This window comes from Misgurnus anguillicaudatus, chromosome 11, assembly GCF_027580225.2.
Source record: "Misgurnus anguillicaudatus chromosome 11, ASM2758022v2, whole genome shotgun sequence".
Lineage (NCBI taxonomy): Eukaryota > Metazoa > Chordata > Actinopteri > Cypriniformes > Cobitidae > Misgurnus > Misgurnus anguillicaudatus.
Window position 1 is genome coordinate 2,888,172 of NC_073347.2, and position 25,681 is coordinate 2,913,852.

A 25,681-nucleotide genomic window follows, 5' to 3' on the forward strand; every position below is an offset into this window, starting at 1 on the left:
TCAAAATGTGTCCTCATTTCTCCGCGCTGTTAAGGATAGAACGAATGGATCCTTAACAGCCGAGGATATCCCAAGATTCATTGCGCGCCTGCAACGGCGGCTGGATATTCTAAAATAAACAATTAAAACCTTCATTAAATAAAAGTGTGTATTTATCAAAAAAAGTTTGTCACTGTTTTAGTATTAAATACTAAAACAGTGACAAACTTTTTGTTTTGTGTTAATATTACTATTTTTATGATGCATATATTTCTAAGGTTGATTAATTTAATTTAATATATTGTTGAATAGTTTAATCTACATCAACGTGTCATATTTTCTAAACTAAATTAATATTTTTCTGATTTCATATTTATTTTAATAAGTCAGAAACGTTTCCGCTATGTCCTGCTGACAGCCAATTACGCCAATTATGGGTCGTCCGAAGGTTAGACCGTCTCATTTCAGTTCTCTTCGCGGATTTCTGAGGCTGCCACCTTGAAAGACCGAGTGCTCATATTTAAGGTTGCATGCTTAGAAGGTCGCAGCCCCTGAATTGGGACACAGCTGTTGAGGTCGTGCGTCAGTTTGAGTTGTAGTTCAGTAATGGCAGCGGAGAAAGACGTGAGAAAAGCTATTCGGTCCGTTGTTGCAAAACTGCTGAATAAACAGAAGTTAAAGCCGGAGCAAGAACCAGGTTTGCTAAGTTTTGTTTGTCTGATTATTCTGACTTGTTGTTTCCAGCCGGTTTCGGTGCATGATATACGTCACGACCAAATGTTAGCGATCGCCAATGGCAGATCTTGAGTGACTCTGGGCAGATCCAATAGTTTTAAACTTCAACAGAGGACCCTCCTTAAGGGAAGTAAAGCTTTGCAATGGAGCGTGGCCAGACTCTCTGTACAAATGAAATGAATGTACAAGAGTCTGGTTGGACCAGGCTAAGCTGCCGTGGCTTCGGATTGCAAAATCAAACACACAGATGCACCATATATAATCCAAATCGCGTTTATTGTCTTCTTGTTTTACCCAACAAAACATCTTTATGTGCATGTTTTAGCCAGAGCCATAGATAAACAAACAGAGTTCAGTTGTGCCACCGGAAGTCCGGAAGCTCGGCCGTCACGTGATTCACGGAGACTTCAGTTAGTTCCTAGAAGCCCATAGTGAGCCATTGAAATACATTGAGTTAGAGTCAAAGAGCTGTGATTTTTCTTAATTTATAGTCAAGAAACGCATTTTTTTACAGTATTTATATATCAAATCAAAATGTGAATGTAGTATTGTTATGTAGTTATATAAACAATGTTTTTTGACAAATTAAATCCACCAATATAGGAAGATTTGTATGGTCATCTGCTATATGTAGCTTGTTAACATGTTTTACGCTGCCTTTAGCCACTTTAAAATGCATCACACTGTACCAGGGTTCTAAATTAACACCCGCCAACCCGCCAAATGCAGGTTAAATTTCATTTTGGCGGGTGTTAATAAAAACTTACTAGCCTGTTTGGCCGGTGATGCATGAGGCATTGCATGCATGATACATAAAGCTCTGTTCTCTGTCATTTATCCCTCTGGCAGTACTTCCTACATTTCCCATTTCACATTTCCCCCTGTGCCGTAATGCTACGTGATGATGTTTCATACGCCAATTGGCTACGTGCAGTTTGCAGCGAAACCAGCGCGAGAAACCATGGAAACGAACTGAGCGCGTCCACAAAAGAAGGAGGAGAATGAACGTAAGTTATGACTATAACTATGGATCTACGAGACCGAACGATGACCGTCACCACGGTCTTACCTTGAATGATGCAATCCGTCAACCTATCCTCGAGACATTATATCAACAAAGTCATGTGACCTCGGGAGGCCTGGCCGCCGTCTATAAACCCCCCCCCCCCCCGGTGGCCACGCCTCTTCCTCTTGCCTGGAACGCCTCAGCCCGTTCCGAGCGACAAGAGATGGTGACGGTCATCGTTCGGTCTCATAGATCCATAGTTATAGTCATAACCTATGATCTATTTTGACCTCACTCAGACCATCACCACGGTCTTACCTTGGATGACAAGTACCATCAGGGTCGCGAGGAACAGGGGGCTCTGCCCCGTCACAAACGCGCCCCGAGGCCGAGAGGAGAACGGCTGAACCCAATGGTGTAGGGGTTGCCACATTCACTCTGTAGAACCTTGAGAAAGTACAGGGAACAGTCCATGTTGCTGCAGCACAAATTTCTGAAAGAGGAACTCCTTTAAGAGCAGCCCAGGAAGCGGCCACGCCCCTGGTCGAGTGGGCCACCAGATTAGCTGGAACTGGGAGATCTTGTCCAGAATAGGCTGCAGAGACGGTGTCCACAATCCAGTGGGACAAGGTCTGTTTAGACACAGGGAGCCCCAACTTCGTGTCACCAAAACAAACAAAAAGTTAGGTATGAGAGCGTCTCAGAGCCTGAGTGCGGGCAAGATAAGCCCGCAGCGCCCTCACTGGACATAAAGTAAGCAAGCTTGCATCCTCAGGTGGAAGAGCCGGGTCAAGCTGAAAAGAGCTTATCTCAATCACCTGGTTAAGAGTCTGAGGGTTGACCACCTTAGGCAGAAAAGAGGGGTTTGGCCAGAGAGACACACCAGTGTTTTCGGCCTTCCATCTTAAAGCAACACTATGTAGTTTTTTTACCTTTAAATAATGTCTCTAAAATTATTTCAGTGATGGAACAACTTTTAACTAGACAAATTGTACTGTTGCTGCAACCTGAGCAGCCTCCTAGCTGCTAAAAGCACACTCTGAAAGTGGCGGTGGAGGGTAGGAAACACAGCCCCTCCCCTCCCCCTGCCTGCAGAAGAGTGTCTGATACCAGGCACTGTTGCGCTTTTGAACCACATGGGGGAGCTGTAAGTCAATTTTACATGGATACTACATAGTGTTGCTTTAAACAGTCCTCACTAACGGATAGAGCATGCAGTTCGCTAACCCTCTTAGCAGAACATATAGCCAAGAGAAAGGCTGTTTTGTGAGACAGAAATCTAAGTGTAGCCTGTTCTAGGGGTTCATAAGGAGCTTGAGTCAAGGCCTTCAGCACCAAGGGAAGCTCCCATGAAGGAGATCTAGGGGACCTGTATGGGCGTAGTCTACACACGCCTTTAATGAACTGGGACACCAAGGGATGTCTCCCTAAAGTAACACCTTCTACAGTTTTATGGAAAAGGATATTGCAGAAGAATACACCTTAATGGTGCTAGACGCCCTCCCTGAGTCCAGAAGTGACTGAAGAAAGCGAAGAACATGTTGGACAGAGCAAGTTGCTGGATCCTCCTGCCTACTGCGACACCATCTTGAGAACACCCTCCACTTCTGGGCATAGTTAGAACGGGTGGAGGGAGCCCTGGCATTATCTATGGTGTGCAAAACCCCTTTATCTAGCCCCTGAGAGAGGGGCTGAGAAGGGGCCAAGCCCAGAGCTGCAAGATGGCTGGCTTTGGGTGCCATATTTGCCCCTCCGCCTGAGAAAGCAGGTCCGCTCTGACTGGCAGGGCCCAAGGCTCCCCATACACCAAGCGAAGGAGTGCAGGGAACCAATGCCTTCTTGGCCATCGAGGAGCTATCAGTAGCACCTTCTAATGGCCGATGGCAACCCTGTCGAGAACCTTGGGAAGCAGAGGGAATGGAAGAAAAGCATACAATAATCCTTCCGGCCACTCTCAAGCATCCAGGCCCAGGGGACCTCCTTGACCCAGCATGGAGAACCACATCTTGCAGTGGGTAGTCGCTGTTTATGCAAACAGATCGGTCCGTGCCCTGCCAAACCGAGTCCACAGGAGGGCCACTACCTCTGGATGGAGTCTCCACTCTCCTGGGGGAGGGCCAGACCTGGACAGAAGGTCCGCTGCCTGGTTCAGAACTCCTGGAATGTAAATCGCCCTGAGCCAAGCCAGGTGTTGAATGGCCCAAAACAGGAGTTCCTGTGCGACCTGGAGGCACTGTAGAGACCTGGTGCCTCCCTGGTGATTTATGTGATACACAGTGCAGGAACTGTCTGTTCTCACTAGGACATGTTTGTCCTGAATAAAAGGGAGGAGAGCCTTCAGAGAAAGGTGAACCACCCTCAACTCCAAAACATTGATGTGTGCTTCCGTCCAAGGTGGTTCCCACACACCTCGCACCATCCTGCCTTCCCAGACTCCTCCCCACCCGGTCAGGGAGGCATCTGTTGTCACCACCGTTCGGCGTGAAGGAATGAGCCCCAGAGGGACTCCTTGGACCAAAAGTGCTTGGTCCCGCCACGGACACAGAGCTTGGAGGCATGTGCGTGACACACGAATCTTTACGTGCCTGTCCACCTTCGGGTGGAGTTTGAGGGCATTCAGCCATCTCTGCAGCGGCCGAGCCCTGAGAAGGCCTAAGGGAACGACAGCCACAGCAGCCGAAATCATGCCCAGCAGCCGCTGAAACTGAACCAGTTTCACCCGCCTGCCCAGCTGAAATTGGTCCGAGAGGGTCAGAATCGATTTCACCCTCTGCATATTGAGAGACGCTGACATTGTGACAGAATTCAGGCAGAGACCCAAAAAGACTGCCTGCTGCCTTGGCTCGAGGTTGCTTTTCTTCACATTCACTGTGAAGCCCAGGGACTGGATGTGTGAGACAAGTGACCTCGTGTCCTCTGAGACTTGGCTGGGAGATGGGGCGCAAACCAGCCAATCGTCCAGATAGGGAAGGATTTTCATCCCTGACAGTAGGAGTGGAGACAAGGCAGCTCCTACCACCCTGGTAAACACTCTCGGGGAGAGGGACAGGCCAAATGGCAGGACCTTGAACTGGTATACTTGTCCCTGGAAGGCAAAACGAAGAAAAGGCCAGTGGGCTGGGAAGATGGGCACGTGAAAGTATGCATCTCTTAGATCGATGGAGGTGAACCACTCTCCTCTCTCTAGAGATTCCAATACCTGATTTGTGGTCAGCATCTTGAAAGGCAAAACCTTCATGAAGGTGTTTAACCGCCTTAGGCACAGCTGGGGACGAGTTCCGGCAGCTACCCCCATACCCCTAGGGGTGACCCCCATGAGGCCCTGAGCCTCTGGGGGGGCGCTTTCTCTGAGGAGTACCTCTGGCCGGAGGGTAGGGCCGAAAACCTTGCCTGCGTTGGGGTGGTTGTCCATAACCACCATCGCGAGGTGAGAACGCCACAGTCTGCTGCTTGCAATACCCCCAAGCGGGTTGGTGCGGTGGCCGGGAGCCTCTGGGCATATACCTGGCAACAGCAGTCCTGCCGACAGTGCGTTGGACGCAATCTCTAGTTCGCCGAGACTGCTTAGCCTTGTCCAACAACCCCTGGGAGTCAGGATGAAAAACCTGCCCTGGGACAACTGGCATTTGCAAAAGTTCTTCGGGACATTTTCTGGTAGAGACGTTTGCGCTAGCCGAACCTGCCGTCGTGACATCATGGCTGACGCCATTGTAGACCCAATATCTCTTGTTAGCCGAGACTGGGTAACAAGGGCGGAGTCTATGAGACTCATAGTATCCTTGTCATTAGGATTGGCAGTCTTCCTAAGGGCCGCCAACAAAATGGCAAGCGCGTTACCAGAGCGAGCCGCCCTTGTGGCGGCATTGTAGGTGCGACACACCAGACTGTCAGTCTTATCGCACTCTTTAACCGGACAGTGTGGAGTAGCCGTCACACGCTCCAGGCCCAGAGACGTCAAAGCTGCCATTTCCCGTTCAACCTGAGGCATATCCCCCATACCAGTGTCGGGAGCATATGGTATTTTAGCCAGTCTTCGGCAGCCCACATTGAACTGAGGGGCCCCACTAGGGGCGCTCCATGCCTTTCTTAGCATCTGCAAATAATCCCCAGCCACAGGGACCGAAACCGATTGCTGGGACTGGGAAATACCTGCCCACACTCCCTCCACCGAAGCAGGGGGCACAGTCAGAACATGAAGACCCACAATCTTTGCCGCACTCAAAACCTTGGAGATAATATCCATGGGTGAGGAGGACTCATTGTCACCTGGGTGGTACAAAGCGGAAAGTCCATCTAAAAATGGTCAGACTCAACGGCCTCTTTAGCCTGCCCACCACTTCCAAAACGGGAGGCTGGGGCATAAAGAGAGAGGGCGTCAGGGTGATCCTCATCTCCCTGTTGATAGGAGGTCAACCTGTCAGGGGAGGAAACCCTTGAGGGTCCCGCCTCTGAAGTGGGCCTCGCCACAGAATGTTGAGCCTCAATCTTTCCCAAACGATCAGACAAACCACGTATGGCAGCTAAGATCTGGGACTGAGGGTCCGGTTGTGAATCTGAGCCTTGCCCCTTTCTGTGTTCAGGGGGGTGCTCACGTTTACGTTTCTTGGAGTGATTTTTTGAAACACGTCCTGTGTCACCCAGTGAAGGCTGTACCACTGAAGCCTGAACAGAATTCTTTGCTCTTTGGGCTCTCAGGGCACACACCTCCGTAGACAGCCCTAGCGCAGCTGTACAGGGGTTCTCAATGTCCTCTAATAAGTGAGCCATGCCCAAGCAAGAGGGGCATTCACGATGGCCATCACGGGCATCCAGTGCCACCCGACAAAAACGGCACAAGTGTGACGACATCACTATGATATGTTTTAGGTAGGGATGTCCAGGTTATTTTGCCCTCGAGTCCGAGTCATTTGATTTTGAGTATCTGCCGATACCGAGTCCCGATCTGATACTTCTATAATACATAAAAAAAGAATAAATAAGAGCGAAAAAAACAGAACCAGGATGTTCCTTATGTCATGCCGCACGCATTGCTGTTTCTGTGTGGAGTCAAAAGAGTCTAACTCTGTGCCAGCGCATAACTACAGATGTGTTAAAAAATAATGAGAATATATAGAGTATATGTACAGGGGTTAAATTGGGATTTGTTTTGTGGGGATGCTCTGTTGGGAGGGAGGGTTCGAGGGGTAAAATGTTTCATCCTGATGACAGCAAAGCCGCTGGTGTGTTTCAATGACATTTTGGACCTCTGATAGGATTTTATAAGTTTCAGTTTTAAAGCTGTGCCACATGTTGACCCAAACTTTAAAACCTGAACTTTAAATTATGCAAATCTATGAGTCTGACACCCTATATGCATTTGTTGCACATGTCATTATGCACAATTGATCAAACTTTGAAGGAAGTTATAAGAATCAACCTCCTTGACTAATTCTAGGCATAAGATAGACTACCCAAAAAGACTCGGTTAACAAGAAAAACAACATACTGATTCAACAATATATCTTATAAATTAGCCATAGAGATTCCCTAAGCTGGTCAGCAGTTAGTTATAAAATACCTACTGTATAGTTAGGTCGTAATTAATCTGTATAATCAAAATACATTATTTTATTAAACTAAACAATCCGTTGTATCCAGTTATCTAGTTAACATATTGTAATGAGATGAGTGACATGGCTAGAAATACTTTAATACTTTGTTTCTAGACTTCTATTAAGTTTTCTCGACGTGGGAGTCCCAGAACGTTCCCAGTTATTTTTGAAACGTTCCCTGTTGGTTCCCCAGGAAAGTTTTCTTTATGGAAATAGAACGTTATTTTTAGGTTCTCAGAACGTTCCCCTAACCTTTTCGGAACGTTACGGAGAACCTTGCCAGAACGTTCCCGGAAGGTCCTCAGGACGTTCTCCAAACCTCTAGTTATTCCCTATATTTAGGCACCATTAATAATAAAAAATTCACAATTAAATAATCAAAAAAAAAAAAAACTATTTCACTATATAAACTAAGTTTATTCGTATATAATCTATTTAAATGAAAACACAATCCATGTTGATCCATTCTTTATTTGTAGACATCATCATCAAAATCATCATTAATCACAGGAACATTTATGGAACTTATAGAGTTAGATAATGATATAAAGGGTAGATAATTTGATTATATAAAACATAACATTGGCATAACACATAAAAACATGTAGAACATTCTATCATAAAAATATTTTAATATATTAAAAACCAAAACATTTAAACAATGAACTTCGGAACTCCACGGCAATCTCTCCCATCTGCAAAAGTAACAAACAATAAAGGCAACGCAAGTTAGAGTAACATTAGATTAAACATTTAGATGAACAATTCAATGACAAAAGTATTATCATTAAGTTGCACGACCGCGTCAAATGGTCTGATAAAAATGCATCTACAGATTTGAAATGCGTTTTCTTCGTAAAACTTCTTAAATATATTTAGTATGCTGCAGTTTGGTTATCAGAAGAATATTTCATTGGTATACTGAAAAACAAGAGACATACAAACAAGAAAAAGTTCAGCGCCAGGATATTAGTAGTAATTTTGATCATTTAAAATTAAAGATTCTTTACGACATTTTATTTTAAACTATATAGGCTATATATATATATATATATATATATAGATTCAAACAAGCAGAGTAATTAACCCATTATGATAACGTGTATAAAAGTAAAAAAGTTTCACACCATAATTTTTAAAAGTATGCTATCTTTTACACATGGTTTCTTTAAAAGTAGGCTATTTTCTCTACAAAAACTGATTTAATCAGCAAATGATTCTCTTTTACCTTAGTATTTTTAGAATAAATCTATTCAAAAGTTTTTTTTGTTACTTCGACTGCTACAAGTTGGTAAAAGTTTAATGCTGCAATAGTACAGTTTTTATACAGATTGAAACGAGTTTTTATTTTAATGTACCGCTAGATGTCGCTGTGGGATTGAGTATGGTGGTTCAGAACCATGTTTTTTGAAATCGCGGAGGACATAGCACTTTAAAAACCATAAATGCATAAATTAACTTTGTTCACTTGAAATTTTCTGTGCCCTCACTTTGTAGGCACAGTTTTTTTAAGTTAAACTTTTAAATGTTTGAAAATTAAGTTAAGAATACTTTTGCATCAGATCAGGTAAGCTATCTACTCATGATCAGGGCTGGACCTATGGGACTGGTAATCTGGCCGGGGCAAATGCCCGGTGGGCTGACACATTTGGGGGCTGGTCGTTATAATATGATTTTTTTAATTGGCCAATGACCTAACCCAAGAGACACCTAATCAGCAGTCCATTGGTTCTTTTTTATTTGACATTTAGATAGCCCAATTACATGCTCTTTGGGAGCATGCAGGCAGTGTCAGTGTGCATCTGTTAAAATTAGACACGAGGGAGAAGCGTGTGGAAGTGCGGTAAGCAGAACTGCTTTTAAATCACTGTCGTTAGATATCCCATTGATAAAACTCAGGCAACAACTCAAGTGATCGACCACTGGCTGTTTGCAAAATGATAGAGATAACACTTCAATAAAATACCAGAAGGGGTAAAATCTTTGCATGGCAGAGGCAGCTGCCTCGCTACCCGTCACACCTGCCTCACTACCTGTCACACTCTTATGCGCCTGCCAGTCGACCCGCCATACCTGCCTCGCTACCCGTCACACCTGCCTCGCTACCCGTCACTCTCTTTTGCGCCTGCCAGTCGACCCATCACACCAGTCTCGCTACCTGTCACACTTTTACGTGCCTGATGGTGTACCCGTCACACTTTTATGTGCCTGCCTTGCTACCCGTCACCATTTTCCGTGCCTGCCTCGCTACCTGCCACACTTTTACGTGCCTGCCGGTGTACCCGTCACACTTTTATGTGCCTGCCTTGCTAACTCTCACCATTTTACGTGCCTGCCTTGCTACCTTTCACACTTTTACGTGCCTGCCTCGCTACCTGCCACACTTTTACTTGCCTGCCTCGCTACCTGCCACACTTTTACGTGCCTGCCTCGCTATCTTCCACACTTTTACGTGCCTGCCTCGCTACCTGCCACACTTTTACGTTCCTGCCGTCACACTTTTACATCCGTCACTTTCATATTCAGCAGTTGTAAGTTAAATAAAAAAGAAATAATGTTATGATGGCATGTTATGTGGATACACATTTTAAAAGCATGTAACAAATAGGCTATAGCCCTTTTTGGATGTTTTTGGTTGTATATTGCTAATATATATATGAAGAGTTTCGTTGCAAAACGAGATAACCACCGTTTTTTTTAATTGTTCAGAAATCTCGTTTTTTGGTTGTGCATTTCAATTACTTTAAATTGAACTGCAGTTGGTTTGTTTTGATTAAAACCTTCATAGCTTAAAAAATACAGCTAAGTAGCACCATAAAACAAAATAATGACATGATAACATAATAATAAACATGTTTTGAGAAAAATGTTAAAAAATGGATTTATCTCGTTTTGCAATGAAACTCTTCATATATAATAGGTGGTTCGAGTTATTGGTGTTTCGAATTATAAACTCGATAGACATTTAAACGTTTTCGTGATTTTCTTTATTTATATCAGCTGGCACTGTAGTGGTCGATGATGAAACTTTGTTTCTATATACTTCTTATCATTTCAGTTAAGATGTTTAAAATGCACGCAATATTTAAAATGCATACAAAGAAAGACTGATGCAATGAGTTGCAGCTATCTAAAATTATGTGCATAATAACTTTTGCACTAAAAAAGTCAGAGATGTGGATTCGGACGGCTATTAAATGACCACACGACTCAAAAATACAGGTCATTCGGCCGTGGTCGGAGAAAAACACAGATTCTCGATTCCCAACCCCCCCTGTAAATGCAACCAATGTTGAAAATAACTTGCGTTCCGTGAAAAACAATTACTGTTTTAGGACTAAAGACACGAATTGGGATTAACATAAAAATAGTACATAACAATTAAAATGTTTGAATTAAAAATGTTTCTTATTACGTTTTCATTACATTTATTTGGCTTCTTTTGAACTGTTTGTCAAAAATGTTTTGTTTTTTAATAACAGAGCACTGTTATTTGAATTTTAAAACGAATATCTGATTCTTAGATGAAGATTAAAGTTTTAAAATAATTTAGCTAATTTTGCTACGTTTGCGCAAACGCTAGTGGGGCACAGATAATAATGAGCTCAGCAAGATGTTGTAATACTTTGTATTTTCTTACATAATGGCACAGTGCTACAAATACGATGCATTTAACAGTTAACGTGAAAACAGTAAAAAATCAAGTTCTAAGCTATTATAAACATTAATGGTTGTTTTTCAGGCGTGTGGAATTCAAGCATGAAATCCTATTGAAATAATGCTTAAAAACACAAAACAAAAAGAAATATTATAATGCTTTTAATGGTGAAAAGCTAATGTTTAATAATGGTTATTAATAAAAAACGTTATTCAATAGTTTTTATTCATTCAGAAGGCCTATGCGGACAGACACACTGTTCATACAGTGCTATATAAGGATCAAATTCATACACCTTGGGTCTTAGCCTATACAGTTTTATTAATTGGTGCCCAGATTCAGAATAAAAAAAATACATCGGGACATTAACGCGATGCCCAAGGCATTAATACAGTGCCATTTAAAAACCAAGCCTACCATACTCCCCACCAACGAGCCATATATATATATATATATATACAGTGTTTCCCACAGATCTGAAACTTACTTGTGGTGGTAGCTCGTGAAAAGGGCAATCATTATATCCACCGACAAAAAATGGTCTACTATACATGTGACAAAGAACTAATAATGTGTGACACAACACAATACTTTGATTTATTAAACATTAATATTAATTTCACATTGTAGTTCATTAATCTAACCACCCCAAACTTTCTTTGCCATAAACAAAGCTGACACTGTTTGTTAAAGCACCACGAAAACACTTTATGTTTTTGCACTGATATATGAAGCAATTTGATGACCCCTTTTATCAAACTCAATTATAAACAATACTATGTACAGTATATTAATAGACAGTGCAGGTCTATAGATTATAAATGTGACTGATGTTATGACTGATGTTATAATGTTAATAATTTCTAGTTAGGCACTTTTACTGCTTCTGCTTTCTATTTCTCTTTTGCCGATTAAAAAAGCTTAATCCACTCATTATTTCAGATTTAAAAGTCTACTTGCTGTCCCGATGACAGACTTTACATTACAGCTTTGCGTTTTTTATATCCTGAGTCAGCTAGAGCTTTGCTCATTCAGTATTAGCACTGCTTTTTGCTACAATCTCTGTGCAAACTGTTTAGATTTTAGTAAAGATATGGTCTATTAATTGTAAGATTATAAAAAAATGGGATAAAGAAAAAATGAAGCGGCGCGTGGTCGTGACAAGAGCCAGCTGTTATCGCCAAAGAAACCGGAGGCACGCTGAAACAGCACTCGAGCTTTGCCCTAGCGGCCGTTCTCCGATCGACTCGGGTTTTACACACAATATTAATCAGACTTGGGACCCGAATTAATGAACTAGGACCGACCCGGCTGATCATTTAAAATATAAACCTGGAACCATACGGGTCCCGCGTCCTCAGTGAAGAAAGACCTCTAATGTTAAAACTCTGCTCAAGTTCAGAAACATGAAAGGATACAATGTGACACTGAGGTTGCTTCGCGTCGCACCCAATTCATTGAGAAACAGAGAGCACGTGAACGGACACTCAACGGGAGAGACACAACGTGCTTGCACGCAAAATGAAGCCAACTTGGATGCTATAAACACATATGCACATAAGCATATGCGACCATTTTGGTCGCAGTGTAGTTCCCTGGCTGCTCAGTTACCTCAATATGCGCTGCAGTTGATCCAGTTTGCCGCGCTGGATGATGAGTTTATGACGCGTGCATCATCTTCACGCTGTCACCCGGCCCCCATCTTTATATCTCTCGCGCGCGCTCTCTCTCTCTCTCTCTCGCTCGCGCGCTCTCTCTCTCTCTCTCCAAAACTATGTCTAATCCCTATTTAGATGACAGACTTTGTAAACTGAAAAACTAAGTGGAGGAAGAAGACCCCCAGTTTAAGATTAATGTTAAATAAATGTGTTGTTTTTCACTTGTATTGAAATTGTTTTTTTTTTTATTAAAACCTTTAAAACCCGTTTTCTTTTAGTCATGGAAGTAAAAAGCGGGCTTGTAATTGCTTTAAATGTATGGCTATCCAATATCATCAAAAATTAATTTACAAGAATTTAAGATAAGGTTTGTACTCTAAAAATACTTTATTTGTAACAAACAGGAGATAAAGATTTACAAACGTCTCTCCGCACGTTTCAGCACTTTAGACAGCGTTTTTTTTAGCAAAGAGTTTTTTTAAGCATTACTTAAAAATGTTTCTCATCTCACCATATCCGCAGGTACAGAGTCATCATATACAATAAATCCTTGAGGTAGCATTAAAAAAATCATTTAAAAACAGATGCATTTGTTCAAAGCATTTATTTACTTACCAAGCTACATGTGAAGCAGCTCTTTGCACCTTATTACATCTCATAATTAGTCCTCATTTATGTCCAAGAGACCCAATAATAATCTTTTACATTCAATCCTTTAATCTTTCATATTTAAAAGCATTTTTGTGCTGGTGCGCATTCATGTACTTTGTGATAAGCAAACCCGCGTTGTCCTCCCGTTTATAGGCGCATATTTCTAATGCGCTCTTTAAATAACATAAAACACATTGCGCCATTGACTTTAGACCTGGTTTTAGTTGGTCAATGGCGTTGTCTATTTTAGTTGCCTCAAAATAGCAACGCGCCAACAATGCGCCTGAACACACCTCGTTTTCAGACCAGAACGCCTATGGGTGCAAAAGGGGGCGCAAATGCATTTGCTATTTAAACAACGCGGCGCTAAACGTGAAATTAGGGTGGAAACTAGCGAAAGACACTTGCGTCGCGCATTGCACTGCATTGTGCCGGGTGTAAGATAGAGCCCTAAATGTGTCCCAAAAATAACACTGATTGGGTTTGTTTTAACACAACCGTTTTTAAAGTCTAGAACATATTATTAAGCAGTCAGTATATCATTATTTTATGCATATAAATCATTATTTGTGAAATATAATATAAATGTCCATTAACTATATTGAAAGTTTAGGATTGGCACATGCCTAGCTTATGTATATTGCTGCATGTATATTTATTACCATCTTTTTTTTCCCTGCTCTCTAGTGTTGCGTCGAATTGCACAAATGCTTCTAATGTCTGGCATGGTCCATCAAGAAGCTCCTCATCTGTGTCAACATTTGGAGCTACAGCAGCCAAAATCCGTGGCTGCATTGAAAGGAGTTCTCGCTCCTGCAGTTTCTGCAGCACTTTTGTGCGATAGTCTATGGAAAACAGAGGTAAACAACTCTATTACTTACTGGTCAAGTATTTCTCCATTACAAGTAATGGAGTTACTAAGATCCATTACAAATATTTTCTTAAGTAAAATTGCAGAAGAACCTTCTTTTAAAGGGGACATAAAATCTGACTACATGTCTAAGTGCTGGGTTAGGTCCCAAGTGCTTCTATCAACCTAGAAAATGTGAAAATGATCAGGTACCTTAGTTTTGGTAAACCATTCTCTACCAGCATGTAAAAAATAACTCATTGAAATTTGTCTCCCCTTGTGACATCAAAAAGGGATCTTATTAAAATAATACTGCCCCTTAAACTTGCACTATCCAACCACGACTCTGCCATTTAGTGGCAAAACGGCATATTTTTGCTCACACTTACAAAGGGGCAGTTTTAATTATGCTATAAATTATCTATGTAATATCTTGAGCTAAAACTTCACATATGTATTCTGGGGACACCAAAGAATTATGTGACATCTTAAAGTCTTGTGAAATGTCCCCTTTAAAAGTAAGTATTAAAAGTACATTCTTTGTCAACTGATTGCTTTATTATTGTTGCTTTGGCTATGTAGTATTTACAATACCTTACGCCTTTGAAGCAACCTAATGAATACACTGACTAGCCTGTAGTAAAATAATAGCTTTTAGTATGTTACAAATCCTACATTAATTAAATCATTTGTATTTACAAAAAAGACAGACATAGTTATCTTTATTTTTACTTTAAGGGCACCTTTTATGCAAAATCCACTTTTACAAGGTGTTTGAAACATAAATGTGTGTTGGCAGTGTTCCTGTGGGAAACACTGTGTATGCATGTTTGCATCCAAGAACTGTTACAGTAGCTTACTTTTTGTGGCTTCCTCAGTTGTGTTCTCTGGCTCGTTTACGAGTAGATCTGACACTGCTGTGGAAAAAAGTTAATTGTTTCACATATATGTTTATAAAGATTACATATCAATTAATATAGCACAATAAAACTGTATTACTTACCTTGATGTAGAGGTGACACATTTGTCAGTGAGGTCTCTGGTAATGAGTCATCTGCTGTAAGAAATAATTAATTTTAGATGCAAGTATCTACAAATAAACATGGTAAATTTTTTGTAACATTTTTTTTAACATCATCAAGAGTTCTTGTCATTTGTTGTACTGTGAGCAAAACAGAAAAATAGTTCATAAATATTAACTATTTATACACATATAAATAACTATGTGACATAAATACACATAAATAAATATATTTTGTTAACCCTTGTCTTGCGGGACGGTTTTGGGCAATGGCTGATCTGAAAGTACAACAGAAGTATGAAAAGACATTCAGTAGGATGTTTTGCTTTTAAAAGTTTTGGAAAAGAACATAAAACCGGTAAAAAAATGTAATAGTAGAAATTAAAAACATAATGTTAATGATTATGCAAGTCATGTTACCACTTACATTTGGGTGGAACAGGTTTTGACAATTTTTTTTCTGAAACTGGAATATGTCCGCTGTCATCTAAGAAAACAAAAAATTGTATACATGACCAATTGTAGTTCATAGAATCATAAAATATGTTGTTAATGTTAGATGTGTCAGAAAACGGGTATATTTAGTTAATAAACAGTTCCAGTGCAGCAATTGACACACAATTTTAACCAGACACTATCAAAAAAATTTAAACAGATGAAGAAATCATATTGTTACAACCCATAAAAAGTTATGTAATAAATTAAATGACAGGAAAAAGTACAGAACACTCTAAGAAAAAACAGTGCATGATGTGTTCGATACCCCCGTTCAAAGTTTATCCTGGTATTGTCTATAATGTGAAGTAAGCGCAAATAGGCTTAGAATAAACAACACTAATGGGGCCCTTTCAAAAACAGTACTGTATAAGCAGTGGTGGACGAATTACACAAATCGTGTACTTGAGTAAAAGTAAAGATACCCAGGGTAAAATATTACTCAAGTAAAAGTAGAAGTACTTCCTTAAAATTTTTACCTGAGTAAAAGTACAAAAGTATCTGCCTCAAAATGTACTTAAGTACAAAAGTACTGTGATTTATTATGTCTGCATCATATTGTCACGAAACTCTATTAATAGAAGGACATTAATTATTCAGACACTGATGTCTATTAAAATTATCATAAGCCTAAAACCTTAAAGCCAAAACATTTCCTTTTTTTAATGTTCTCAATGTTTAAATGTTTTAATGTCTTCTGCATTTATATTTATTTTTTTACTGTTTGGAGCATGTAAGGTTACCATATGAATTTCCTACTTGTGGATAATAAAGTTTACCTTGATTTCCTTCAGCACCAAATGCATTTGAGAGCAGGAAGTCTCATTTCAAGATTTATTTGTTGAATAATTTAACAGTTTAAGTGTAGTAAAAACTTCCTCACTTTCCAGTTTTCTTTTCCTTGATGCTGTTACAGAAACATAGATTTTAATGTGGCTACCATGCTTTTGCTCTGCAAAAGAAAAGATTCAAAACATTAAATACATATCTAGAAATCAGTCTCCCTTTCTTTGACAAAAACAACAAGCCTTACAGAATATAATTTAAGAAACATTTCATGTGCTTCAGCATGTCATATGTATATTGTTGTTATACATAAATAAATGTATTCATATATTTTGGAAGCAAAACTTTTGAAAATATCAATCTCAGTTTTAAGGAGCACTCCAATCCACCTGTCTGTTTAAGCATCATACACTGCATGGCTAGTCAAAATGTCATTTATATTTTACAACACTGTTGATAGCGATTAATTGTCATTTCACAATAACACAGTACTGAGTACTTCACAATGAACTTAAGTGAAACAGCTAACTATACGGCTAAAAATAGCTCCAGCCTGCATAGCTAACTTGCTTAAAATTCATTCATGATAATGTCGTATATATTTTAACTACACAATGAAACAGTTTTCTGCAAGCTACTGTTAAGATTGCTCATTTAAAAATATAACCAGAATAAAAATGCCTTACCTCTACGCATTTCCTTAGATTTGAAGGAGTATTCTTGTTAAAAGAAATAGCACAGTTTCAAGGCAGGCAGAGAAGACACGAATGACTCGTTCTTTTATTCCAGGACTTAAAAAACTCGCGCAAACAAGGCCATTGTTGTTGTGGCGGGTCGGTTGTCTCCTCCCTTGTTTTTGAGTGCGGTTTCATTCTCCGGGCGGCGGGCTGGCTGTGGCGCTCGCGTCGCTTGCGTGGGCCGCCTTCCACCGCGGCAACCAAAACAAGTTCAAACCGAAGCGCGTGCTGTACCCTGATTGGTGGTTTGACGAATTACATTTACTTCGTTACTGTCCACCACTGTGTATAAGCCAGTTTCCCTTCCAAACATTCAAACATTTTACAAGCTTTTAAAGTTTTTAGCACCATTTCTTTTTAGAGTAACATAGAGTAACATAGAGTAACATACAACTATATATATAAAGAGACAAAAAAACCTGTTCTCCCAGTTACTATAATCCTGAAATAAATAAGTGATTTTTAAGCAGGTTTTTAAAAACTGGTAGGGAGGGTGTAGCTCTAACAGCCATTGGGAGCTTATTTGATAGGGTCGGACCAGAGATAGCAAAAGCTCAATCTCCTCTGTGGCAAAGCCCAGCTAGGAACAATAAGGAGACCAAGGTCACCAGACTTTAAAGATTTTTTGGCCCGTGAACACTGATTAGCTCGAATATATTAGAAGGTGCTTGGTTTGAAAACAAAGATTTGAAAAATAATTATTGATTTAATTGGTTACTAATAAAGGGAAATGAGGATCGTAGAGATATGATCAAACATTTTTCTGCCTGTCAACTCTCTTACAGCTGCATTCTGCCTGAAGGCACATTAAAGACAATTGATTTATTCCATAAAAAAGTGAATTGCAATAGTCTAATTGTAAAAGAACAAGAACATGGATAATCTGTTCAAATTGATTTTTACACAGCAGAGTTTTGATTTTGGATTTATTATGCTGTACTGAGCTGCATTTATTGGCAGAGACCCTATATGTCAGGTTTTTACTTACAGTAATTCTTATACAAAAGTATAGTGTACAAAAGTAATTAAAACATTGTAATTGTAAAAACTAAGAAGTAATATTTATAAAAATATTTTATTGCAAATACTATGAACACTTACCATCTGATGAAATGTCAGTTTCGGACTCATATCTTTTGGGCTTTTTGTGTGGCCTCTTTTTAAGGGATGTGTCAGTTTCGATATTTGATGTTTCAGCTGCTTCTTGGCATTTATGGAATGCCTTTTCATATGAGTCTGGAAAGTTTGTTGTAAAATATTATGTTTTATAAAGTTATTGTAACAATATTTAGAAGTGTAATCAAATGTTCAAATTACCACCAGGACTAAAATTTATAAAAATCTCAGATACATACAACACAATCTTTATGAGTCATGGGCAATACAACCATTTAAATAAACCTGAAATGCTACAATATAGAATCATACTACAGTATAGAATCATATTTAGTACTGTAACATTTACTTGTTTGTAGCCAAATCTTTTTTACAGGGAAGCGCCTCCACTTTTGTTTGTCAGGCAAGGCATTTTTTTTACTAGCTGTCTTGTGTTGGTGAAGGTCCAGAAACAAAATGTTCCCTGTAAAAAAATGCATTAGATCAGATTTCAATAATCTAAGTTATGTTACTTTAAAGTTTTTTTAAGACGGCATACTTCAGTGGTTTCCTCCAACCAAGTACTTGGGACAATTTCTACTGAATTGTCATCTGCAAATTCAGTTACTGCAAAAGTTTTTTTCTCCATCTGTTGAGAGACAAATAAATAAAGCAATTATAGTTTGTTTGTTTTTTATTTGCTAACATGCATTGGAGTCAATACTGAAGTTACATTTTCAAAACTCTTCACACACAGTGACAGACAGTGAAACAGAAGTTTATGCAGACAAAACTGTAAATCATTTTTCACTGGTTTCATACAAAACAAATTTTTCTGCATATTTACCAATTGTTTACTCTAGGTTCAAAACAAACTTTGTGCATTTTGTAGTCATTATTATGACAAATTTTTAGCAAATTAAATTGTATTTATTCCAAATAATGTCCTGTTTTGCACTCATCACACTGTTTACAGAAGTGAAAGTGATTGTTTTTTGAAATGAGGGGAATTAAACAAGTTGAGGGTGTAACCAAATCTGCACCATTCAACAACTGCATCAATAGAATGTTTGTTCTTGATAAAACAACAGATGAGGTTTTTATAAAGAGTTTTTAAAGTTTTGACATGTAGCTCCAGTTGTGCTCACTGTCGTTTAGCAATCGGAAAAAAACCTGTAATAAATATGATTAGATAACTATCATTGTGCAGTTACATTAAAAGCTTGATGATGCCTTAAAGAAACACTAAACCCATGAAAATTTGTCATAATTTGATGAATACAAAACAAGATATTTTGATAAATTACTGCTGGTAACCGTTGACCTCCATAGTAGGAAAAACAAATTCTATGTAATTCATTGGATACCATCAATTGTGTAATCTCCATTACTTATCAAAATATGTGACCTGATCCAGCAAAATGAGTCACAGTGACCCAAATTTCAAAATTGAGATTTTGGTATCAATGGAGAAGCTTTCAAATGATATCCTAGTCAAAGTCATACCTTGAATGGTTTTAATTATATAGACATTTGAATTAAGGTTGTCTGTCCTCTTTTTCCAACTGAAAACCTGAGAAAAACGCCTTTACAGTTTTTTGCCCGTTTTTTGTAGATATCTTTCAAAATCCATTGCATTTTTAAATGGATAAATGATTTATTTTACAGCTTAATTTGACCAAAGACATTAATATAAATGCCATTACAGTAAACCAGGAACTATAGCTTATAAATCAAACAGAATGATGTTTATTGAAAATGTGAAGTAACAGAAAGGTTTCTGTGATGGTTGGGGTTTAAGTTAGGGGAAGGGAATAGAACATTTCGTCTATGGAATGTCCCCACAAAACAATGTGTGTTTGTGTGTGTGTGTGTGTGTGTGTGTGTGTGTGTGTGTGTGTGTGTGTGTGTGTGTGTGTGTGTGTGTGTGTGTGTGTGTGTGCGCGCATGTGTGTGTTCGCGTGCGTGCGCGTTTGCGGGTGAGAGAAATTGAGAGGCAGAGAGACAAGCAATCGTTGTGTAGGCTAGTTGACAATAACAGTGTAACCAATTCAAAAAGGAGTTAAATAGGAGAGGAGAGTGCTGCGAGTATGACAGGAGGATGGCTGCATTGGCTGGACCAATCAGGTGCCCCGGGGTTTCCCATTGACAAATGATCAGCCTTTATGAAGATTTCTTATTGGCTCTAAAACAACGTGTAACACCATATTTGGAGAGATAGTGACGTTTCACGGGATCCTCGGGAAATGCTTGGAGGTGACGGGAGGATTTGAGAAAAGCAATGTTCATTTCCAGCGAATTTAGTAAAACTGTTTCAACTTTAATAGTCATTTAAACACCTTTACTCAATCATTTGGACTACGAAACTTTGGGAGATTATTTTTTAATGTCTGTTCTTTGATATTAGCTAAAAATATTTTTTTTGATAATTTCATTGTTTTTCCACATTATCGGCTCATATCTTAAAACGGAACATTGCGACTTCCGACTCATTTCGCCAGAGCGGGTCACACACTTGCCACAATACTTCCATTGGTTTGTGTTAAAGCAAATCAGAATTGAACAATGTTTGTAAGCAACTGAAAAAAGCATTGAAAATTGAAAATAATTACATTATTGTTACGGCTTGAATGTATCGGCCTACCTGATTCCCATGATGAATTCTGTATCATTAAATGGGAATTTCACAATGTTTTGTAGTTTGTTTGTTTGACGTGGTGTGTGTGTGTGTGTGAGAGAGAGAGAGAGAGAGAGAGAGAGAGAGAGACAAAGAGAGGGAGTAAGAGAGAGACAGGCCTAAGGACAGACTCTGTTCACATTGCACTATAAAAGTTGTAGAAACAAAACTACACGTCCTCAAATATTAAATGATCAAAATAAATATTTTCCCAAAATGAACCCCATATTTTCTCAATTTAAAAGCTGTACCTCAATTGAAAAACATTGGATTATTCTTGGTTAAAAAGCAGAATAGACATTAATAGATGCAGAATTTGTAGCTAAGGGACAACCACATTAACAACCAGTAAATATAAATATATTGTTACATGCCCACCCCAACCCCCATTAAACATTTAAATGTTTAAACTAAAGTGTTCACTAAAACTAATTGTTAACGTAAATTTGATACAATACAATTTTCTGTGTCATAACAGTAATGTGTTATCTTTGTTTTACCTAATTTTTCTTTTATTTATTTATCTTTGCTTGTTGTTTTGTGATGTCACTAGAGGCTGTGTCCTGGAGGGATGGTGCATTTCCCTGAGATGGCTTCAATCACAAACAGCTATGGCTTCATCTGCTGGGCTTGTCGGGAACTCCACCCCTCAAATAAATCAGTATTCCCACACACCTGGGACTGATCAGGATCTGGGGGGGGGGAATAAAACTCTAAGCTGCACTCTCAGGCCATGTTTACATTAGAGCATTTGCGTTTTAAAACGGCATTTTAAAATGAAAACGATCCTCGTTTATACTGGCATTTTAAAAAGAATCTTCATCCACACTATACACCACCATAAACGTATGAAACATGACCAATCATGTAACTGGGCATGCGCATAAAAGTGTAAAATAACTTATTACTCTAATAATAGCTTACCTTTGCGCGTTTACGCAGCCTAGGGGGTGTGCGATATTGACAAAAAGTCATACATGGGTCCTTTGCTAGCAACTATAACAGACACTATTTTTGAACCTATAGAAATGTGTTTGGGAAAGTCTTATACTGTTCTATCTCCTCCCTACAACATATTAATATGATTAATAGGTTAATTTTGATTTAATAACTAAACAGAAAGGTCTTTATGATTTAAAAAGAAAGCATTCAAGTGAACAGTACTAAACAGTAGCGAACTTTAATCAAACATAGTAAGAGGTGAAGTATTGCTTTAGCCTATCAGAAATGCTTATTGCATTAATTTTTAAAAGTGTGCGAGGTCCGTGCACGTCCTCCGCTAGCAACACAGAATAACGTTAGCTAAAAGTGCAAGCGCCTAAACGAGCATTATATATTAATGACGTTGGGTTTATTGTTTTTATTAATTTAAATTCACAAAACTTATCAACAAAACATCGATTAAAATTAAGACACAAATTATCTGAAACGAAATTCATTTTAAAGTAGCAAACAAAACTTACATTAAACTGGAAAATAATGTCTGACCCATTACAATTCTCCCTTCATATTGGCCTTTACAACGCCTATATGGCGTTTAAAATTACAGTCTATCTTTCGTAAGCTAACTAAATTTAAACAAAACATAAACACTTATACTGTTCTATCTTCCCCCTACAACATATTAATATGATTAATAGGTTAATTTTGATTTTATAACTAAACAGAAAGGTCTTTATGATTTAAAAAGAAAGCATTCAAGTGAACAGTACTAAATAGTAGCAAACTTAAAGCAAAAATAAATTTCAGCAAATGCAAACTTCAATCAAACATAGTAAGAGGTGAAGTGTTGCTTTAGCCTACCCGAAATGCTTATTGCATTAATTTTTATAAGTGTGCGAGGTCTGTGCACGTCCTCCGGTGGCAACACACAAATAAAAGCGCAAGCGCCTAAACAAGCATTATATTAATGACGTTGAGTTTATTGTTTTTATTAATTTATATTCACAAAACTTATCAACAAAACATCGATTAAAATTAAGAGACAATTTATCTGAAACGAAATTCATTTTAAAGTAGCAAACAAAACTTACATTAAACTGGAAAATAATGTCTGACCCATTACAATTCTCCCTTCATATTGGCCTTTGCAACGCCCTATATGGCGTTTAAAATTACAGTCTATCTTTCGTAAGCTAACTAAATTTAAACAAAACATAAACACATTAAACCCAACAATACTCAAACATAAATATAAAACCGACATTGTCATTATCTATAAGGATGCATGTTAAAACAATCCGATATAGCGTTTATAATAGCTGGTTGGTAGATGTTTAGCCTACTATTTTTGGCAAAACCTCCGTTGCAAACCTCCATTTACCTGCATAAAAATATTTTTTCTTTGAAAATGATGCGCTGTCACGTTAACATCAGCTGTTCGTTTACATAAGACTCCGTCTACGTTCATTTACACTCAGAGCAACGTCTGAGTTCTCAAACTAAAACAGGGTCTTCAGCGTTTGCGAACGAATCCGTTTATGAGGGTCGAAAACGGTGATGTAGTGTAGATGAAAGGCGTAAACGTAGCAAAAGTAACGCGTTTTAAAGGATAAACGTATTAATGTAAACATAGCCTTAGAGAAGGAACACAAAAAACTGAAGACACTTAACATTGGAAAACCTTGCTGTTGAAAATCCTTACCTGAAGGGCTTATTATTGGGTTGGCCACAATCTACATGGACTGAACCATCCTGCTGAAAACTGTGTAGCCTCTCATGACATCAGTTTAAATGTTACTTTTAGTAATTCAGATTGAGAGGGAGTGTGAGTGTGTGTGTGTGTGTGTGTGTGTGTGAGAGAGAGAGTGTGTGTGAGAGAGAAAGTGTGTGTGTGAGAGAGTCTCCTGTGCTTCTTCCAGCATTATGGCAGGACTTGTCAGCTGTTCTTCTGGCACAAGTTTCATTGTGTATTGCCTTGCCTGCACTTTGTAACAGCCAAGTATCCGGGAATCACATGGGTCTTCAAAAAGTGGTTCACATTTTTCGAACACTTTGCATAATACCACAGGGGATCCAGATTCATTTAACTCAGTCCTCTCCTCAATGGCCTCACAACATTTTTCTTGGCCAAGAATGAAGGCATTGTTGGGTCTTGACAATTTGCCCTTTGTGGCCAGCACAGACGTGGTCTGTGGAGAGACTGAAATCTCCATCAACCGCTTGGTGACTTGAACAAGTGGCTGCTTCCCTGACCTTACGAGTCGCTTGAGCTTTGCAAGAAAATTCTCGAATGGGAATGCACTGCAAGCATCAAGACTGCCAAAACGCAGCGCTTCTGCTGGAAGGTGTGTCATTGAGTGGATGTTGTACACCATGAATTGCTCGCCATATAGGTCTTTTGTTTTTGTGACGAATTAATTCATCAGGTCAGAGGTGTAGCTGTTGTAGTCCACTGCCAAGCTGGGTGAAAGAAGCAGGCTCAAAGCGACACTGAATCCCATGAAGTGGTCATACAGCTGGTCAGACAGTATTCCCTTTAGCACAATCTTGCCAGTGTACACAGCAAACTGACGCAGCTCAGTTGGCTTCCACCTGTCTATGTCCTCTAAAGCCCTTGGTTTTCTGGGGAAACAGCTTGGAATGGCCGCCTTGAGGGACAGCAGCCTTTGGCTTACCGCTTGTGTTTGACCAGCAGACATTCGCACCTTTCTGTCTCCTCTAATCCACTCTGTGATGAGTTTTTTCATCACACCCAGACAGGCTTGGTGCATGTAGTCAATTGGGAATTGATCTATCATGTCCAGTGGGAGCCTCAAAAAAGGAGACATTGGAATGTCATCAATTTGCTGCCGTCTGGCCATTTCAGCACGATATGTCTCATTGGTGTGTAAGATGAGATTGTCCACCTGCGGGTAGGTCACGCGCCCAGAAATCCATCTGCCCTTCTGTGTGCATTTGTCACACACATAATCACCCGAATATTGCTTGATCCTTTTAACCATTGCTCTTGCGGGGGCATCACAGACAACACATCTAATTGTGATTTGTTTTCCCTTTAATCCATTTTCAATGAGTTCCTGAATATCTCCTATAGCTTTCTCAATGAAATCCAGATTTGTAGGTTTGGAAGGACCAAGTGTCAAAGTCACAGGAAAGACTCTGGTTGGTGTCAGATGAATGGCACAGAGAATGGGCCAAAGATGTACCCTGCTGCTTTTGAAAATTGGCAGTCCATCTATATTGAATGATATCTCCAGTGTTCCTATTTGTTCGGTCATCTCCTTTGGGTAGTGCTTTAGTTGTTCAATTAGGCTCTCTCTTAAGTTAAAGTGAACACATTCCATCCCTGACATTTTAACAGTTTCGATTTGCCTTGGAGTTCTCAGCAAGGTTCTTGCTGTTAATGGTAATTCTGGATGGCCATGATGTTTAAGTCCCCTCAGGAGGTCATCAATGGCATTATGTGGTATAAGGTGTTTCATACTCCACTCCTGCAGAAACATTGTAAGTGAGGCTGGGGGCATTTCCACATCTTCAGGTCCTGAACTACAGTTTTCCTCACTGACTGCATAACTTCCACCCTCGTGTCCTGAATTGCAGTTTTCTTCACTGGTCCTATGTTCCACACTTTCTTTTCCCGAACTACATGTTTCGTCTGAGACTCCACTGACTCCAATCTCTCCACACTCAAAAGCACTCCGGATGTTCCTGTCATGGTGATTTCTTTCAGTGAAGTTATTAAGATCTTGAAGTTGTTGGGGTGTTTTTGGGTTGCATTTTAATCGCTCTCTGATGCTCCT

At 39.5% G+C, this 25,681-nt stretch overlaps 3 long non-coding RNA genes across 3 annotated transcripts in view; all 3 read right to left on the reverse strand.

Annotated features, from left to right (window-relative positions):
• LOC129416432 (uncharacterized) overlaps positions 1 to 24,928 on the reverse strand; it is a 31,425-nt gene extending 6,497 nt beyond the window's left edge. Inside the window, exons 1-4 of the long non-coding RNA XR_012371992.1 lie at positions 21,440 to 24,928; positions 18,822 to 18,911; positions 18,633 to 18,746; positions 18,269 to 18,403 (exon numbers count right to left, since the gene is read on the reverse strand). This is a non-coding gene — a long non-coding RNA (uncharacterized lncRNA). The remainder of the gene's footprint in view (positions 1 to 18,268; positions 18,404 to 18,632; positions 18,747 to 18,821; positions 18,912 to 21,439) is intronic.
• LOC141368847 (uncharacterized) lies at positions 13,934 to 15,235 on the reverse strand. The gene is made up of 3 exons (XR_012372272.1): positions 15,132 to 15,235; positions 14,989 to 15,045; positions 13,934 to 14,123 (listed from the first exon to the last, which is right to left on the reverse strand). It is a non-coding gene; the product is annotated as an uncharacterized lncRNA (long non-coding RNA).
• LOC141368848 (uncharacterized) lies at positions 15,271 to 16,542 on the reverse strand. The gene is made up of 3 exons (XR_012372273.1): positions 16,424 to 16,542; positions 15,577 to 15,636; positions 15,271 to 15,427 (listed from the first exon to the last, which is right to left on the reverse strand). It is a non-coding gene; the product is annotated as an uncharacterized lncRNA (long non-coding RNA).
• Positions 24,929 to 25,681: the final 753 nt, after the last annotated feature.